The sequence below is a fragment of the Oryx dammah genome, unplaced genomic scaffold (assembly GCF_014754425.2).
Source record: "Oryx dammah isolate SB20612 unplaced genomic scaffold, SCBI_Odam_1.1 HiC_scaffold_12, whole genome shotgun sequence".
NCBI lineage: Eukaryota > Metazoa > Chordata > Mammalia > Artiodactyla > Bovidae > Oryx > Oryx dammah.
In genome coordinates this window covers 49,143,201-49,160,101 of record NW_024070196.1, presented here as the reverse complement: position 1 = coordinate 49,160,101, position 16,901 = coordinate 49,143,201, and the positions used below count along the sequence as shown (strand labels likewise).

Sequence of the window (16,901 nt, the reverse complement as noted above, 5' to 3'; positions counted from 1 at the left end):
TGCCATAAGCCATATGAGGTCACCGCGGAACTGCAGAGCAGGGCTCCTTACTTGCTTTGCGCAGGGTGTGTCATTCATTCACACAAACACACCGTAGAGTTAGTAAAGCACAGCAGAAAACGTGTTTGCTCAGAGAACAAAGAACTAGAGCTCCAAGCATCCTTACCTTGTCCTGAAGGATCCCGGACAAGCCCCCAAGATGAAAGGTTGCTGAACCACAAAAGATACCGGGATTCTTGGCCTCTGGAGGAGAAGAATTCAATCCAGGGCCAGTGATGAGGCTTGATCACTGAGAGCTTTTGTGTAATAAAAGTTTTATTAAAGTGTAAAGAGATAGAGAAAGCTTCTGACAGACATCAGAAGGAGGCAGAAAGAGTGCCCCCCCCCGCCCCGGTAGTCTTTAGCCAGATGTCACTAGCAGTCTGCTAATTAGAGAAAGGAAATGTCTCAAAACTCAAGAGAATAACACCAGGCCCCTCACCCACAGCATGCATTTTGAGATAACCTTCGAACAACGTGAGTGGTCTGGGCCATAAAATGATTGACATGAATCTTGAAGAAAGGTAGGTTTCCAAGCAAATACACTCTCATTAACATAGCTTAAGAGAACAGTTGCATGAATAAAACAAACCAGTCTGTCAGGTGGGTTCTGAGTCTTAGGTGGAACCGACTTGAAGACAGAGTCTAGGTTAAATACATAGTTCATTAACATAGTTTAAGACAAACATTTCCATAAGAAAAACTGCATGGTTAGCTCAGGTTTGAGAAAAGTTAAGTTCAGGTGGAACCTGGTGTCATGACAACACAGAATTTTAAGAGAAACCTCTTTAAATTTGTATAGAGAAGGGGAAAAAAATTGAACACTTGTTTCCTCCTCCCACTTAAGAGTGAGATAAGAATGTCTGACACTTGCAGCCTATATCCTCCGTTTGGAGACCCTGTCCTTCCTGCCTGTTAACCTCTCACTGGTATAAGAAAAGCTCCAGGCAGGCAGAATATCAAGCTATTGCTACCCCATGGGCTATAGCCCACTACATTCCTCTGTCCATGGGATTTTCCAGGCAAGAATATTGGAGTGGGTTGCCATTTCCTTCTCCAGGGGATCTTCCCGACTCAGGGATCAAACCAGCGTCTCTTGCATTACCTGCATAGGCAGGTGGATTCTTTACCACCAGTGCCACCTGGGAAGCCCACTGACGAATGGCTATACCTCCCTGTCCAGGAGAGTGCCATATTGTTATCATTCTCAGAGACGTGCTGTGAACCTGTATCTTTAATTCCCTGCAGCCTGCACTGCTGTTTTCTGAAATCTACTGCTACTTGGCTCCGCATGGGGAAAAAAGTTACCTGTCAACTGCATAAATATAAACACAGAGATCTCCCTCATCCCAGGAGCCCAGCTTCAGTCTCATATCACAGGTCCCTTGGGGAACAAAGCCCAGCACAAATATGTGACTGCGTCTTTTTTTTTAACCAAAGCTCAAATGAATGGAGGGTTTTAACATCCTTTCAGCCTCTGTAAAATCAGGGTGTCATTTTCCTGTTTGGAGTAGGAGAAACAAAGCCAATTTTGAGTTACTAGAGGCTGAGATTTTGACTTTCATTGCCATGCTTCTGGGAAAGTGTCTAGATTGATCTTTGAGCAGAAAGCACAGCAGGTCCTTAATCTGACTGTTTCAGAGAAAACTGGGGGCAGTGTTGCCAGCACCAGTGGCACGAGAGAGTTTGCAACAGCAGTTGCTCTGTTCCATCAGATGGATTACTTTTGCACAGAAGCACAAAGGTTGCAATCCATACAGCTGCCCTTTCAGGAGTATAAACTTACCTGATGCTGAGTGACCCAAATGCAGGAGATTCAGAATGATCTGATGGGGTTTCCTGGTAGCTCAGCAGTAAAGAATCCACATTCCATGAGGGAGAGGCAGGTTTGATCTCTGGTTCAGAAAGATCCCCTGGAGAAGGAAATGGAAACCCACTCCATTCCTCTTGCCTGGAAAATCCCATAGACAGAGGAGCTTAGTGGTTACAGTGCATGGGGTTGCAAGAGTTAGACATGATTTAGTGACTAAACATCACCACCACCCCCAGAATGTCAAAGGGTATTTAGGCTTCTGATTAAGAAAATTCACAAGGTAGAAAAACAGCAAGAGTTGTATATTTGAAACTGCAACTGAAAGTAGGGTCCAGCTACTCAAAATCCAATAAAGAGGCCAGGTTGGTGGAAAGCAGTTTCCTTTATTTTGGATGTTGTCAACTATGGCGGGGGAGGGAAGACTCCTGTCCAAAGGCTAACTCCCCTCTATGGACATTCAGTGGGCAAGAGCTTTTGTAGACAGAGGGAGGGGGCTACATGAACTCAGTCAGCTCTGACAGTCATCTTAAAATCAGTCATCAGTGATCTGATCATCACTTGATTGGTTTAAGTACAGTTAATCTTCAGTTCCAGGGTCAGTTTGTTCCCCTTTCATTGAGGCCAGTTCTCAGAATTGTGGCAGCTTATGTCATGGCTAGAGTCTGATCATTATGTAGTTAACACCTTCCACCTAGTGAGGGTTTCAGTATCTATAAGACAGCTCACAGGAGATGGCCTAGAATATTATTATCTAGAGCCCTTGAGAAGGAATTAAAGGTGCTTGAGTTTGCTTCTTGACTAATTATTGTTTTGTCCTGTTTGACTACTTTTCTTTGTTTTTACATTTTCTCACTTCTCTGATGAAACTTATTCTTTGGTTAAAGTTTTTCCACAGACCAAAGGTAGGAAGAGGACATGAGGGTTAAGGACCATAGGGTCCTGCTCCATTTCAAATCCTGGTTTCTTTTTACATGTCCTTTACTTATTTTTTGTTCAAAGGATTGCTTTCTCTAAGGAAGCAGAGGAAGAGGAAAGAGCAGTCAGGGAGATGCAGAAATAAAAAAGGAGTTCAAAATAAAGTGATGGGCAAAGAATAGATTTCGGAAACTTAGTGACTGGATATATCAGTGAAGAGAAAGCAGTGAAAGATGGATGAGACAGTCTCTCCCTTTGACCCCTATCAATGGACAGTATCCAGGGAATACCCAGAAGTCAATAAGGGAAAGAGAAATGCTGTAAGGTACAATATTTGGACCAAATATAGTGGTCTCTGTAATTTAGGGTAAAGAAAATGATCAGGTATAATGGTCTCTGCAATTTAACATAAGAAAAATGATCAGTAGTGTTTCTAATATAACTGAACCAACTTCATTTACCCCTATACACAGTAAGCCCAGGGCTGAGACATCAGGATTTTTCAGCAGAGAAAATGTTTATTCACGTGGCAGTCAAAGAGATGGATCTCACAGATCTCAAATCTGCCTTCCTGAAGGTAAGGGACACAGTATTTTTATGGGATAAAGAAGCAGGGTGGCTATATATAAAACAGGTAAACAATGAAGTCCTATTGTACAACACAAGGAACTATATTTAATATCTTATAATGGAAAAGAATATATATATATGTATGTATCACTGAATCATTTTGCTGTACACCTGAAACTAACACAGCATTGTAAATAGACTATACTTTGATTTACAATGAAAAAGAAATAGGGTGGTCTGAGGCATGAGGAATGTGGGGAAATATGATTGAGGGTAAGGAAAATGTGAGGTCACTGTTATTTTGCACAAGTGCAACTAAGCTACAGATGTCTTCATGGGATGCATGGTCAGAAAATTCGGGTGTTAACATGTTCCAAGGGTGGAGTTTTTTGCTTCTAAAATCAAAAGGTCACCAAGGGACAGTGGTCCCTTCTGATCTTACCCAGTTCAAACTTGAACTAGACACAACTAGTATCCTAAATCCCTGAAAAACAGCATGGGATGAACGTCTTATTGTTTAGGAGAACATGCAAGTTTTTATAAAAATAATTAAAGTGAGCTTGATTGGTGAAGGCTACAATTCATTATGCATTTATTTATTAAGCAAGTGATAGTTTCACTGGTATCTGAGTCACCAGGGAAACTCATTGGAAACAAAATTCATCGCCTGCAGTGCAGGAGAACTAGGTTCAGTCCTTGTGTCAGGAAGATCCCCTGGAGAAGGGAAAGGCAACCCACTCCAGTATTCTTGGTCTTCCCTGGTGGCTCAGATGGTAAAGAAGCCACCTGCAGCGTGGGAGACCTGGGTTCAATCCCTCGGTCAAGAAGATCCCCTGGAGGAGGGCACGGCTACCCACTCCAGTATTCTTGCCTAGAGAGTCCCATGGACAGAGGAGCCTGGTGGGCTACAGTTCATGGGGTCACAAACAGTCAGATACACCTGAGTGACTAATACACACATACAGTTTAATGAGTCTAACTGACGACCACCTTCAGTTTCATTAAATGAGCTACTACTGATGAAGTTCCACCAGTTTGGAAAACTGTGTGACATGATTAACTCATGTGAGAGATTCCAGAAGCTCTCCTCTAAGTTATCTGTGTGCCAAGGCCCATCAAAACGTGATTACAGAGGTGGGTGGGAGGTGGATTGGGAGTTTGGGTTTAGCAAATACAAACTAGTATGTAGGATGGATAAACAACAAAGATCCTATGTAGCACAGGGAGCTGTATTTGATATCTTGTGATAAATCATCATGGAAAAGAATATTGAAAGATTGTTGTTGAACCACAAAAGACACCGGTATTCTTGGCCTCCAGAGGAGAATTCAATCCAGGGCCAGAGATGAGGCTTGATCACTCAGAGCTTTTGTGTAATAAAGTTTCATTAAAGTATAAAACAGATAGAGAAACTTCTGACATAGACATCAGAAGGGGGCAGAAAGAATACCTGCCTGTATACATTTACTAGCTAGTATACATTTACTAGCAGTCTGTTAATGAAAGAAAGGAAATGTGTCAAAACTCAGAGAATAGCACCAGGCCCCCGGCCCACAAGATGCATTTTGAGATAGTCTTGGCACCAGGCGAGTCAACCGGGGCCATAAAATGATTGACTTGAATCTTGAAGAAAGGCAGATCACCATACAAAGAGTTTACAGGGATTAGGAGAACAGTGTATGAGGGTAACATACTGGTTTGTCAAGTCAGTTCTGAGCCTTTAGGTGGAACCAACTTGAAGATAGAGTGAAGAGTAAATGCATGGTACATTAACATAGCTTAAGACACTCATTTCCATAAGAAAAATGCGTTTGAGAAAAGCTAAATTCAGGTGGAACCAGGTGTCATTATGGCAACACGGTATTTTAAGAGAAACCTCTTTTTAAATTTATATAGAGAAGGGGAAAAAATATAACACTAGTTTGTTTCCTCCGCTACTTAAGAGAGAGAGTAAAAATGTCTGACACTTGCAGCCTATTTCCTCTGTGTGGAGACCCCTGGCCTTCTTGCCTGTTACCCTCTCAATATGAAGAAGAACGTGTACACACACTGACTGTCTACACATTCAGTCGTGTCCGACTCTTTGCGACCCCATGGACTGTTCCATTATCTCTTACATATAGATAAGGATAACTGAACACTTTGCATTGTAAATCAAGTATAAATAAATTTTTAAAAGCATGATCACAAAGTATTTATAGCAGTTATGCTCATAATATTTAAAGACAAGAAATAAGCCTTCTGGGACTCTGTGTGTGTGTGTATGTAGGCATATGTGTATATTCATATGTACTTACATATTCATTTATATGCATATATGTATATAGTTTTCATTCATAAGCACAGTTAACATTTCACCGTATACATCAATTGTTTTTAGATAGTGAGTTGTTTTCTTTTAAATTAAAAAAGTAGTGGTAATCATGATAAATGCACAACAGCCAAGAATTATGAAACATTTATTATGCCAGAACTTGTCTATTTCTAGGAATGAAAACTTGCCCCTCTTTCTTTCTACATTCTTTGACTGGCTTAATAGTTAAATTGAAATAACACAGAGTAACAGGAGAAAAACAAATCTGATTTCTTACATATGGGATTCCATTTAAATAGGAGACTGCAAGGAAGTGACCAAAGGAGGTAGCTCTTATACGTTTTGGACAAGAATAATAAACTCGTGAATAACAGACAGACAAAGAAATCTGGGCTTGGGGTAATAAACCAGTGAAAAAAGTAACTTTTTTTTTTTTTATACCGTCTTCTTGACCCTGAATTCCAGCTTCTCTGGTGATAAGGGTATGTCTTTCCATCTCCTAGTGCACAGAGGGTACCTTTCACATGAGAGATTTGTTTCCTGCTTTTAGTGGGACCAAAGAAGGCCAGAGTGTCCCTACTGTAATGGCTTTTTAAAAAATTTTATTTTATTGAAGTATAGTTGATTTACGATGTAGTGTTAATTTCTGCTGTACAGCAAAGTGATTCAGTTATACGTATATCTACATTATTTTTCATATTTTTTCCATTATGATTTATTACAGGATATTGAATATAGTTCCGTCTGCTATACAGTCGGACCTTGTTTATTCATCTTATTATATACACTAGCTTGCATCTACTAATCCCAAACTCTTAATCCTTCCCTCCTTCATCCCCCTCCCTCTTGGCAGTGAGTGAGTGAGTGAGTGAAAGTCACTCAGTCGTGTCCGACTCTTTGTACATACAGCCCATGGAATTCTCCAGGCCAGAATACTGGAGCAGGTAGCCTTTCCCTTCTTCAGTGGACCTTCCCAACCCAGGGATCAAACCCAGGTCTCCTGCATTGCAAGTGGATTCTTTACCAGCTGAGCCACCAGGGAAGCCCCCTCTTGGCAACCACAAGTCTTATTTTCTAAGAATGTGGGTCTGTTTCGGGTTTTTTTGTTTGTTTTTTTTTTTTTGGTACCATTTTTAAAATTTTTTTTATTTTTTTAATTTATTTTTTATTTTACTTTACAATTCTGTATTGGTTTTGCCATACATAGACATGAATCCACCACGGGTGTACATGCGTTCCCAAACATGAACCCCCCTTCCACCCCCCTCCCCACAACATCTCTCTGGGTCATCCCCACGTACCAGCCCCAAGCGTGCCGTATCCTGCATCGGACATAGACTGGCAATTCGATTCTTACATGATATCATACATGTTTCAATGCCATTCTCCCAAATCATCTCACCCTCTCCCTTTTTGTAGCTAAGTTCATTTGTGTTTTAGATTCCAGATATAAGTGATATCATATTGGATTTGTCTTTCTCTTTCTAACTTACTTTGTATCATAGTCTCTAGGTTCATTCATATTGCTGAAAATGTCATTGTTTCATTCTTTTCCACGGGGGAGGAATATTTCCTTGTGCATATACATCACATCTTTCCCATTCATCTGTTAATGAACCTCCAGGCTGTTTCCGTGTCTTGGCTATTGTGAATAGTGCTACAGCGAACATTTGGGTGCATGTATCTTTTTAGTTTCTTTTTACCTTTTTTCTTCTTTTTGACCATGCTGTGCCATGTGAGATCCTAATTCCCTGATCAGGGATCAAATTCTCAGGATCGCCTGAGGATCGCCTAGAGAAATAAGACTTTCTCAGTGGCCACCTGATGAGAAGAGTCAACTCATTGAAAAAGACCCTGATGCTAGGAAAGATTGAGGCCAGGAGAAGAGGGCAACGGGATGAGATGGTTGGATGGCATCCCTGACTCAAGAGACATGAATGTGAGCAAACTCCAGGAGATAGTAAAGAACAGGGGAGCCTGCGTGCTGCAGTCCATGGGGTCACAGAATCAGACACCACTTAGCAATTAAGCAATGTCTTTATTAAGACTGTAACTTATTTGGAACTCAACTTCAGTTTCACAAGTTCAATTACCTCCGTGCTTTAAAACTACGGTGAGAAATCGTTTGACTTATGATAACTTCTATTGTGCTTCACATGTTTAAAAATGTTGGATGTTTTAGACAAGAATAGCCAATATGTGAGATTGATCGATGCAGAGAACTTGATGGACTAAACAGCTGGTCTTTCAAAACAAGCCTACAGTAGATGGGAAATGCTGAACGTTTTGGGAAAGCTTGAAACTAATTCCTCAAGGCCAGAAATCATGCTGTTCTAGCAAATGAAGGCTTAAGTTCCATGCACAGACCATACTGGCAGCAGTGCATTTAGCTTGATAACAGCACCTTGAACTAACACTAGGAATCAATGGTGTGTAGACTTGATAAGAACACAGCTGCTTGTCGAAGGGTACTGTATATGTGACTGCATTCAGCTTTACCACTACATAAAGAAAAAGAAGGTGTCCTGTAGGCTCCGGCAAATCAGAGAACTTTTACTGCACAAGGAAGAAGAATAAAAATATCCTATCATTCCACAGGACAGAAGGAAACAGGTCATTACTATTTTTTTAATTAAATATAAATAATGTCTGCATGGGCTTCCCAGGTGGCCCAGTGGTAAAGAATCTGTCTGCCAATGCAGGAGATGTAAGAGATGCAGGTTCAGTCCTGGGGCCGGAAAGATCCCCTGGAATAGGAAATGACAACCCATTTCAGTATTCTTACCTGGAAAACTCCATGGACAAAAGAGCATGGCATGTTATAGTCCACGAGGTCACAAAGAATCAGATACGACTGAGCGTCTGAGCACAGTGTCTGTTTAATGAACCCTGTTGCATTTATCTTTTCCCTTTGAAAGTCTAACACTTAGGGATTTTAAGAATATTTAATGGCATAGCCTATAAAATTCACATCTCCAATAAAGAGTTAAGAAGTAGTTACAATAAATGGTTTGATCAGAGAACAGAGATATTACAAAATATCATTATATGTTCTCATACATAGTATTTGCTTAATTCGTCATGTACATACATATATATGCATATACATTGGTCACACCAGGCAGCATGTGGGATCTTAGTTCCCCCACCAAGGGGGAAAATAAAGTAAAATAAAATAAAATGTTGGTATTTTATGTGCTCCCTTCATCTGGAGTGTGGAGTAATAACCAATGGAAGACCAGGGAAGTCCCTATTTAGTTCTATGCTGATTAGTCTGAATTACTACTTTTAGTTAATCTTGTTTTATGTAAATAATATTATTTACAAAACATAAAAGTAAACAATGCAGAATAATATGTGATTTAAATTGTTACTCTTTTTAATATACGATATCCATTTTATATTTACGTGAATGACAAATATGTGCACAATTATTTATTATGTTTATATTATACAATTGATTTATCGGTTAGCAACATTAATAATGATATGATACTATATAGTTATATAGCTATATATCACTTTCTACTTATTACATATTATATAATGCGGTGTTTTAAAATTTATTTTCTACATAGACCATTTTTAAAGCTTTTATTGAATTTATTACAATATTTCTTCTGTTTTATGCTTTGGTTTTTGGCCAAGAGGCATGTGGGATCCTAGTTACTGACCAGGGATCAAACTAGCAACCCCTTCATTGGAAGGTGAGGTATTAACCACTGGACCATGGGGAAGTCTCTGTGGTTTCTTTTTAAAACTGGCAGGTTATGTACTGACTTTCTTAAAAATTGATTGTCTAGTCCTATTCCCAGAGACACAGGATTAAGTAAAGCCTCCTCCTTTGACTATGGACATTGAGAAGAGAAAATGTAAATAGTAAAATTTTCTGTTGAAAAGTAATTGTGCTGTGAAAGCTTCATGAAAAATGGGTAAGTTTCAAAGAATAAAAATATTAGTTTGTTGCTACTGTTGTTTGTTTTCTGTAAAAGAAAAAAGCTCTGTTGGTGAACGCTGGCCCTCTGCCAATGCTCAATGCATGCATGAAGTCGTGTCTGACTTCTTGCCACCCCATGACTATGTAGCCCTCCAGGCTCCTCTGTCCATGGGATTTCCCAGGCAAGAATACTGGAGTGGTTAGCCATTTCCTTCTCCAGGGGATCTTCCCAACCCAGGGATCGAAACAGCATCTCTGGAGTCTCCTGCATTGGCTGGTGAGTTCCTTAACACTGTGCCCCCTGGGAAGCCCCCACTGGCACTTTTGTTGTTGTTCAGTTGCTAAGTTATGCCCGACTCTTTGCACCCCCATCTAGAGTGAGTGAGTGAAGTCGCTCAGTCGTGTCCGACTCTTTGAGACTCCATGGACTGACTCCATGGACTGACTGTAGCCTACTAGGCTCCTCTCTCCATGGGATTCTCCAGGCAAGAGTACTGGAGTGGGTTGCCATTTCCTTCTCCAGGGGATCTTCCCAATCCAGGGATTGAATCCCGGTCTCCCGAATTCCAGGCAGACGCTTTAACCTCTGAGCCACCAGGGAAGCCCTAGACAGCAGCATGTCATTTTTCCCTGTCCTCTTCTCTCTCCCAGAGTTTGTGCAAACTCATGTCCACTGAGTCAGTGATGCCATCCAGCCACCTCATCCTCTGTCACCCTCTTCTCTTCTTGCCCGAAATCTTTCTCAGCATCAGGGTCTTATCCAATGAGTCAGCTCTTCGCATCAAGTGGCCAAAGTATTGGAGCTTCAGCTTCAGCATCAGTCCTTCCAATGAATATTCAGGATTGGTTTCCTTTAGGACTGACTGGTTTGATCTCCTAGCAGTTCAAGGGACTCTCATTATTAAGAAAGTACGTCTTAAACTTTTTTTTTAAGCAATTATGCTTAATTTAAAGCGATTATGAAAGTGCTTCTTAAACTTTTTTATGTTTTCTAGGATTGAAAAAAAAATACATAAATATATTGCAGAGCCAGATTTCTTCATGTTGGAGGAAAAAGTTAGATATATGGAAATGAGAAGGAAGAAGTAAATCCTGTGGCATTAGATTGGAATCAGGTACTAGTATGAAGTGCTACACACACACACACACACACACACACACACAAATATAGATTTATGTGTGTGCAAAAGTTGGTATACACATCTATATTTCTTAGCTCTGTCCTCTGAGAGGACCTAGAAGCAGTGACATCCCAGTAACAAGGAGGTTACCTAGTACCCAGATCTTGGTTTCTAATACCATTCTTTAATAATATGAATCAGGGCTCTTGGGGGAAAAATGCTGACTCCAGAGCTGAGGCAGAAAAATTATTGGATGAGCCTGGAGCATCTTGAGGTGCTCAAAAGTAAGGAAGCATTCAAATGTGATAGAAATAATAGAAAGATTATAGGAACCAACTTAAAGGAGCTCCAAGTATTCAAAGCCAGAACAATGTGTACAGCAAAATAACTATGACAGCATTGGGTAGCAACCCATAGGATAAGTATCCAAGAATTGACATGTTATCAATCAATCAATCAATTAATGGTAGAGAAGAACCAACTTATCAAAAAGGAGAATCCCAATTAAAAATGCAAAAAAAAAAAAAAAGAACTTCCATGTGACCCAGCAATCCCACTACTGGGCATATACTGAGAAAACCATAATTTAAAAAGACACTTGTACCTCAGTGTTCATTGTTGCACTATTTGCAATAGCCAAAACATGAAAACAATCTAAAAGTCCATCCAGAGGAATGGAAAAGAAAATGTGGTACATATATACAATGGAATATTACTCAGCCATAAAAAGGAATGGCATGGGATCATTTATAGAAATATGGCTGGATCTAGAGACTGTCATACAGAATGAAGTAAATCAGAAAGAGAAAAACAAGTATGTATACGAATGCATACACGGGGAATCTGAAAAATATTGGTGTAGACAATCTTATTTACAAAGCAGAAATAGAGACATAGAGGACAAGCATATGGCTACCAAGAGGGAAAGGAAGGCAGAATGAGTTGAGAGACTGGGATTGACATAAATACGTTATTGATACTATGTAAAAAACAGGTAACTAACGAGAACCTACTGTGTAGCACAGGGAACTCTACTCAGTGCTCTGTGGTGACCTAAATGGGAAGGAAATCCCCAAAAGAGAGGATATATGTATACGTATAGCTGATTCACTTTGCTATACAGTAAAAGCTAACACTACATTATAAAGCAAATATACTCCAATAAAAAATTTTTTTAAGTGCAAAACATGTGTGAAATGGAAAATCCTTACTAGACAGGAATAATTGTTGTGAGCAAGTACCACCAGGTGATGCTAAAACAACACGCTGCAGACGCCAAAGAGCTACCCGTGGCAAACGCTGGAGTCAGTAAGGATCACGGATCTGGGAAATTCAGCAACGAAGTTCTGCTAGGAGGAGACATCAATATCCAAAAACAGCTTCACAGCCTCTAGCATTAAGCTGTTGCGTTGTTTGAAGGCAGAATGTATCTTATTTGACATATGATGACCAAAACATCTGGAGAAACAAATTGGGGTGAAGCCTTTCACGTGTGCTAATGAAAAACATGTTGTCAGGACAAGGCAGAAGACAAGACAAGGTCAGGGAGCCCTGGGGCTTAATTGATTTGTCTTCCAGGAAAGGATGGCTGTGGGCAGAGTGACTTGCCCCCACATATCTGGGGACCAGTCATTAAAAGCTTATTAGAACCCTACATCCTGGCGACAGACCTGAATCAAGCTAATTAAGGAAAGAAAGTTGGTCCACCACCAGTTCCGTCTGAATATTGTTTGCTCACACAAGCATCTCATTGTTGTTCTGTGCCAAAAGTCATTAACAGGACATCCCTGGTGGCACAGTGGATAAGAATCTGCCTGCCAATGCAGGAGACAGAGGTTTGATCCCTGGTCCAGGAAGATCCCACATACCTCAGGGCAACTAAATCTGTGAGCCACAGCTACTGAAGCCCGTATGCCTACAGCCCGTGCTCCACAACAAGAGAAGCCACCACAAGGAGAAGCCTCTGCATTGCAACTAAGAGTAGCCCCTCCTCGCCACGACTAGAGAAAGCTCCTGGGCAGCAATGAAGACTCAGCACAGTTAAATAAACAAATGCATATTTTTATTAAAAAAAATATATATATATATAGTAGCTTCAAGTTCAAGAATTTCTGCGCTTGAAGCCAGAAGCCACTGCATCAGGTCAGTTCAGTTCAGTCGTTCAGTTGTATCTGACTCTTTGAGACCCCATGGACTATAGCATGCCTGTCTTCCCTGTCCTTTACCAACTCCTGGAATTTGCTCAAACTCTTGTCCATCAAGTCGGTGACGCCATCCAACCATCTTATCCTCTGTTGTCCCCTTCTCCTCCTGCCTTCAACATTTCCCAGCAGCAGGGTCTTTTCCAACAAGTCAGTTCTTCGCATCAGGAAGGCACTGTATAGGGAAGGGAAAATTAAATTCCCAGATTCTGAATTCTAGAACACAGAAAACTGAAAGGGGGACTTTTTTCTCCAAACATGTGATTGATTCAAAATGACCTGTTAGGATGACTTTGGTAATGTCTTAAATATCTGGGAACATGTAGCAGAGACAGGCAGTGCCCTGAATACATCAACATGCCTCCCTACTCAAGTAACATATATGGCTTCTGAGAAGAGGTACTGAAAAGCCAGGGTTTCCTCCATTTATCACTCTTGCCCCTGCTGCAAGGACCTGGAAGACCACTTGGAGTGGTGCAGCTATAAGGGAGAACATGCCAGGACCATATTACATGTGCATGCTACAATTTCAAGTCACTGAGATTTCAGAGTGTGTGTGTTTCTGGTGATAAACACCCTGCCTCTTCCAGAATGCCTGCCCCCAATGCCTTCCCCCTTCCCACTGCAGCAAATACAGGAAAGCCTACTTTTTCAGTCCATACAATCCAGGAATAAAATTTCTGTGCTTCAGCCAGAGGTTACCGCAGAGGTGAAAGAAATGTTAGTTACCAGACTTGAAAATAGTCTTTGTCTGTTCACAGGGGCATGATTCCCAAATCTGGCAGAGGAATGGAGCTCCCTGGGCTTGAAGTGATGAATTATGTTCATCTGGGCTAAGCAGATTCCATAAATCATAAGAAATTTTTACTGACTCTACTGTAAATAGAGCTGGAGACCCAAGTCTGACATTTCATACAGCTTAAATTGAGAATAATGGGTCCTTCTTTGACCATTTACCCAACAGGTAGAATAAAATATGAGAGATGAAAGGGCTTTTAAAAATGAGTTTAATGAATCCCTTCAGTTCATTGCAAACATTTTATTATATCCCATGAACAGTGGTAGAAACTGGGAATTCAGGAATAAGTAAGACCTTTCCTCAAGAAACTTACGTTTGTTTTTTGGGTTTTTGTGTGCTTTTTTTTTTTTTTTTTGCACCCACATAATGAGGTAGTTATTGCAGCATAGGAAAAAACAAACAATTTTACTGGAATTTTTGTTGATAGATGGGAGGGGAGTTTGGGGGAGAATGGATATATGTATATGTATGACTGAGTCCCTTCACTGTTCACCTGAAATATTATAACATTGTTAATCGGCTATACCTCAATATGAAATTAAAAGTTAAAAAAAATAAAAACAAAAAAAATTTTACTGAGAAATAGTAAATAAAATGCAATGTATACAGCAGTTTAAAAAATGAGATCTATATGGAGCATGGATTTTACCCAAAATATATTGTGTGAGAAGGGCATAATCAAATTATACAGTATAAATCCTTTATTGTAAACATGCATTAAGTATATGCTGTCTATAATATTTATGACATGTTTCTAAATATGTAGTATAAATATTCTAAATACTAATATGTTCTCTATAAGGTAGGAAAGGATAGATGAATAAAATTTTTCTCATTTTTAAGACATATTCATGTCACACCTGTCTGGTTAAATCCATTGTACATCAATATCTAAGATGTGTGCATGTTCACACTCAGTCACTTTAGTGGTGTCTGACTCTTTGCGACCCTATGGACTGTAGCCTGCCAGGCTCCTCTGTCCATGGGATTCTCGAGGCAAAAATACCAGAGTGGGTTGCCATTTCCTCCTCCACGGAATCTTCCTGACCCAGGGACTGAACCCGTGTCTCTTGAGTCTCTTGCATTGCAGGCAGATTCTTTACTCAGTGAGCCACCTGGGAAACCCATCTAAGACATGCCTGTCTAAATAGTGGACCATGAATCTAATTAAGTTTTTAGAAACAACTGCCAATTACAGGACATATAAGACAAAAAAGAATAAGTTAAATGAACCACAAAGAAGCAAACACAAATCCAGAATTTGGTTGCTGAAAACAACTGATTCAGTTTTCATAACATGCCAATAGTATGGAGGGAGAGAAAAAAGGTGGGAAGAGTTGGGGGAAAGAGGCTACTGGGAAGAACCAATCTAGATTTTTCAAGAGTCTTAAGAAACATTAATTTGACATATGGACATTAGTTGAAGCAAATAACTGTAAAAGGCCATTTATATTATTCTTTCAGAAAAAAAAGTTCTGTCATTTTTGTCTGATAAAGAGTTCTTTGGGATATTTATAGGAATGGCATTATTGTGGAAAGGAGCTTATGTTGTAAATAAGAAAACAAACACAGAACCCATACAGTGAGATGTGTACAATAGGACTTATATAAAGGATATACGGCAGGGCTTGGCGGAAAAGTAATTAGTGCAGCTTGGGGGTAGAGAGAAAACTTCATGAATGGATGACGCCCCATTGGGTCATGAAGTTGGTTGGCAAAAAATGTGGGACAGATGCTGCAAGAGAGATTTGTGTAAGTGGAGTTAAGAAAGAATGAAAGTGCACGGTAGGCAAAGAAGTAATAAACATCTGAAACACTTATGTGGTCAGAAGTGAAGTGGCTCAGTCGTGTCTGACTCTTTGTGACCCCATGGACTGTAGCCTACCAGACTCCTCCGTCCATGGGATTTTCCAGGCAAGAGTACTGGAGTGGGTTGCCATTTCCTTCTCCAGGGGAACTTCCCGACCCAGGGATCGAACCCAGGTCTCCCACATTGTAGGCAGATGCTTTACCATCTAAGCCACAAGGGAAAGCCCTTGTGGTCAGAGCTTAGTCGAAGCTTTTTGTTCCTATGCCTGCCATCACACTTAAGTGGCTGTTGCTAGAATATAAGGTGGAGAAATGGTGGTATGTGAGCTGAACATATTGACCAGAGGGAAACTCTATTTCTGTGAAGATGAGATATAATGTAGGTTGAGTTATTAATAAATGATAGATTTGTTTAAAGAGCTTAAAGGGCAATAGCATGTGATACTACGGGATAGGAAACTATAATTTTAAATAAATTGAATTATACCACTATGTTAAGAGGACGGTATCTTGGTTAGTGGTACTTAAAGTTGCTCATCAGGGACTTCCCTTGATGGTCCAGTGGTTACAAATCCACCTGCCAATGCAGGGGACATAAGTTCGATCCCTGGTCCAGGAAGTTCCCACTTGCCTCGGGGCAACTAGGTCTATGCACCCCACTTACTGTACACTACACTGAAGAGTAGCCCTGGCTGGGTGCAACTAGAGAAAGCCTGCACACAGTAATGAAGAGCCAGTGCAGTCGAAAATAAATAAAATAAAACTGCTCATCATTTTTTACTCCTGCTTTTTTCATACAGAACATAGTATACTTAAATGAAGATTTTACCCCTTACCCATTTTGTTTGTACACTGCTGCTGCTGCTAAGTCGCTTCAGTTGTGTCCGACTCTGCGTGACCCCATAGACGGCAGCCCACCAGGCTCCCCAGTTCCTGGGATTTTCCAGGCAGTTTGTACACTAAAATAATTTTAATTTGCTTTGAAGCCAGACTATAGCATGTATAAAAGCTTGAAGGAAAAAAAGGGAGGGGAGGGCAGGAGAGAGAAGAAAAAGTAAGTATAGTTTCCTTTCTCTGAAATTAACTTCATTGTGTTGCACTGCCCCAACCTCCACCTATGCATTTAAAATGTTTTTCTAAGATTTGTAAAAAAGTTAAATGGAGTTTGGCACCTTCTGAAAAATCAAAAGAGAAACTAAGATTAAAATGTGTCAAAGGAAAATTCACATATTCACAGGAAAAAGGTGTGAAGCAGCCACCATGGAGGAGGCTGCATTCTTCTAATGACAAAAATTAAGTGATTCAAAGAGACAGCTGAACTTGAGTCTGGTGAGTGTAGATGCCTTGCCTATCAAGGAGGCATGTCTCTGGAGGGGCCCCAGT

At 40.3% G+C, this 16,901-nt stretch overlaps 1 long non-coding RNA gene across 1 annotated transcript; it reads right to left on the bottom strand.

Moving 5' to 3' along the window:
- Positions 1-798: 798 nt before the first annotated feature.
- LOC120871004 lies at positions 799-11,265 on the bottom strand. The gene is made up of 3 exons (XR_005722922.1): positions 11,254-11,265; positions 4,513-4,515; positions 799-965 (listed from the first exon to the last, which is right to left on the bottom strand). It is a non-coding gene; the product is annotated as an uncharacterized LOC120871004 (long non-coding RNA).
- Between the last annotated feature and the right edge of the window lie 5,636 nt (positions 11,266-16,901).